The following is a 3,728-nucleotide window of genomic DNA, read 5'->3' as shown; positions in this document are numbered from 1 at the left end:
CTGGGGATTCGAACCCGCCACCTTAGGTGTACGTGGCTGGCGCCTTAGCCGGTTGAGCTATAGGCGCCGAGCCCTAAAATTTTCTTAAAAGAAAGAAAGATTGCAGATTTTCTTATGGCAGCCCTAGGAAACTAACATCTACTTACTTGTCCTTCTCCCCTTTAAACTATGAATCCCTTCAGGGCAAGCAACAAGTCTTATTTTTCTTGGCTTCCCACACCTGGCTCAATGCCTGGCAAGAGCACACCACAGTAATAACCAAAGACTGGCTGACTTAAGCCATGCCAGGATCAGAGGAGGAACATTAAAGAAAGGAAAGCTGGGGGCGGCGCATATGACTCACTGAGTAGGGTGCCGGCCCCATAAGCCAAGGGTGGTCGGTTCAAACGCAGCCCTGGCCAAACTGCAACAAAAACAATAGCCAGGTGTTATGGCAGGCACCTGTAGTCCCAGCTACTTGAGAGGCTGAGGCAAGAGAATCGCCTAAGCCCAAGCACTGGAAGTTGCTGTGAGCTGTGATGTCACAGAGCTCTACCAAGGGCGACAAAGTGAGACTCTGTTTCTAAAAAAAAAAAGATACAAGGAATGAAGGAAAGAAAAGAAGAAAGAGGAAGAGTAGAGAAGAGAGGAACCAAGGTATTTATGATAACACAGAGAACTAGAGTGGCTCACTTTTCTCAGTCATCACTATAAGTCACTAATACCAGAGTATACGTATATTTTTTCCTAAAATATTGATCAATGCCCATTTTTCTTATGCAATGACAGTTACAGTTAAGTAACCAGCTATGATTTTTTTTTTTTTGAGACAGAGTCTCACTTTCTCGCCCTCAGTAAAATGCCATGGCAGCATTACACTGCTCACAGCAACCTCCAGCTCTTGGGCTTAGGTGATTCTTTTGCCTCAGCCCCCCGAGAAGCTGGGACTATAGGTGCTTACCACAACACCTGGCTATTTTGTTGTTGTTGTTTTTGCAGTTTGGCCGGGGCCAGGTTTGAACCCGCCACCCTCAGTATATAGGGCTGGCACCCTACTCACTGAGTCACAGGCGCCGCCCTATGATTTTTTTTTTTTTTTTTGAGACAGAGCCTCAAGCTGTCCCCCTGGGTAGAGTGCTCTGACATCACAGCTCACAGCAATCTCCAACTCCTGGGCTCAAGCGAGTCTCCTGCCTCAGCCTCCCAAGTAGCTGGGACCACAGGCGCCCACCACAACACCTGGCTATTTTTTTGGTTGCAGCCATCATTGTTGTTTAGTGGGCCTGGGCTGGATTCGAACCTGCCAGCTCAGGTGTATGTGACTGGTGCCTTAGCCGTTTGAGCCACAGGTGCTGAGCCGCTTTTCATTTCTTAAAACTGAGTTTTTTATGTTTTGGGTTTTTTAAGACAGAGTCTCACTATGTCACCCTCAATAGAGTGCTGTTGTGTCACAGCTCACAGCAACCTCAAGCTCGTGGGCTTAAGCAATTCTCTTGTCTTAGCCTCCCAAGTAGCTGGGACTACAGGCACCAACTACAACGCCGGGCTATTTTTTTTTTTTTTTTGCAGTTGTCATTGTTGTCTAGCAGGCTCAGGCTGGGTTTAAACCTGCCAGCCCTGGTGTATGTGGCTGGGGCCCTAGCTGCTGAGCCTCAGGTGCTGAGCCTTAGAACTGAGTTTTAATTAGACAAGTATTACTAAACCTATTCTCCCATGGAAGATGAAAATACATTTCAGAAGAGCTAATAAGTGTTGAGCACTTATTTGGGGCCAGGAAAAGTCTAAGGGCTTTTTTGTTTAAGACAGAATCTCAGTCTGTCACTCAGGCTAGAGTGCGGTCTCAGCACCTAGAATTCCTGGGCTCAAATGATCCTCATGCCTCAGCCTCCGCAGTAGTTAGAACTACATTCACCCACCACAACACCTGGCTAATTCTTCTATTTTTGGTAGAGACTCAGGCTGGTCTCAAATTCCTGAACTTGGTCACTTCCTTAGTGCCGCCCATGGTGGCACCTTCTAAACGCCTTCTTCCGGCCGTTTTCCCCCTTTCTGTCACTTACGCCATTGTGGTGAGTTTGAGCAGTCCTGTTTGTTGCCATGTCCTCCCATAAGACTTTCAGAATCAAGCGGTTTTGGGCCAAGAAACAAAAACAAAATCATCCCATTCCCCAGTGGATTCGAATGAAAACCAGTAATAAAATCAGGTACAACTCGAAGAGGAAACACTGGAGAAGAACCGAGCTGGGTCTATAATAAGGTGACTAGATTTTAACATTGGTAAAGTGGGACACCATGGGGGGGGGCGACACTATTGGCTGAGCTGTTTATGGTTAGGGACCCTGGGGGGGAGGGGGGCTACTTATTTGTTCCAGAAGACAGTTTGGCTCCTTCTGAGCTAGTTGTCCTTGCCTAGAAGCGAGGGAGGGAGCCAGTCTCCTTCTGAAACGATTATTCCACCTGGGTGACCTTGCCCAAGAGGGGAGTAGGGAGTTTACATTAGCCTTTTCATTTCCAAATGAAGTTACATTAACCTCTTCACTCCCAAATGGAGTTACATTAACCTTTTCAGCAGCTGAAAACCGTACATTCCCTTCCCATTTGCCCGCCCTTCCCTAGCTTGTTGTGCATTCTTTCCAAAAATCGAGACTTTTAAAAATGCTGCGGGACATAGGCCAAATGTTAAAAATCAGGACTGTCCCGCCAAAAGCGGGACATCTGGTCACCTTAGTCTATAAGGAATTGCACATGAGATGGCATGTACTTACACTGTATTACGGTCACTATCACCTTACCATATCAAGCTGAAAATGTCATCAGTTGGTCAGTTGCCACACTTCACTGGGAAAATGAGTTTTCTCTTTGTTTATGTGCTGTTCACTAATAAGCTGGTGCAGTAATAAATATGTGAGACCTTGAAAAAAAAATTCCTGAATTCACAGGATCTTCCTTCCTCGGCCTACCAGGAGTGGTAGGATAATAGGTGTGAGCCACTGTGCCAGTGACTCTTGCAGAACTAGGGACAGTCACTGCCAAGGCCAGGAGTTGGGTGCATCCAGATGTACTCAGTGGTTTTGTGTATTACATGGAAGCATACTTCATGGTTTTAATTAGCAAGTGGAATAACTTCAACTTGCCAGTGTTGTCTGCCTTACTTGTCATCCTCAGCCACAGGACAATTAGTGAGGGAAAGAATCAAAGGGTTTCTGTTGTCACAAGGAGTCCAACATTTCCCCGGCATTCTTAAATAGGGTGGAAAGTTAGGCAACTCCCGTTGATTGCCATTAGATGTCACTCTAGGCAGACATGAGTGGCCTCGGAGGTGGCTGTAGAACTAACTGTAAAGGAATGCTGTCGTTTGGCTCCAAAAATGGATTCAACCTCACTGCCCGGACTCAGTGGGCTGAGAGTGCCAGGAAACATTTGCCAGGTCCCAGCAATGAAGCGTGGAGGAAATATCCAGTTGCACCCTCTGCAATGGAAACCTAACTTCCCTGGAACGAAAACAGAACTCAGGACTGAGCAAGACTGCCCTCCCCTCTCACCCTCCCTAACCTCTAAACCTTCCTTAACCACAAGTCTGAGTTCTTAGTGGTTACAAAAGAACTGAAGCTTTCCCTATTTATTTAATAAACTCAAAAACTGCATTTTCTCCTGCTTCTCTTGTGAAACACATCTTCTGTTTCTGCTGGACTATTTGTTGTTGTTTTTATGGCTCAAGGGCAAAAAAGTTGTGGAATTTTTTTTTTTTT

At 46.1% G+C, this 3,728-nt stretch overlaps 1 pseudogene; it reads left to right on the top strand.

Annotated features, from left to right (window-relative positions):
- The first annotated feature begins 2,076 nt into the window (after positions 1–2,076).
- LOC100948389 lies at positions 2,077–2,232 on the top strand (annotated as a pseudogene).
- The last annotated feature ends 1,496 nt before the right edge of the window (positions 2,233–3,728 follow it).

The sequence above is a fragment of the Otolemur garnettii genome, unplaced genomic scaffold, assembly GCF_000181295.1.
Source record: "Otolemur garnettii isolate 467f Iridium unplaced genomic scaffold, OtoGar3 scaffold00018, whole genome shotgun sequence".
Taxonomy (NCBI): domain Eukaryota; kingdom Metazoa; phylum Chordata; class Mammalia; order Primates; family Galagidae; genus Otolemur; species Otolemur garnettii.
Note: the sequence above shows the minus strand (reverse complement) of the source record. Positions and strands in the feature narration are given on the sequence as shown.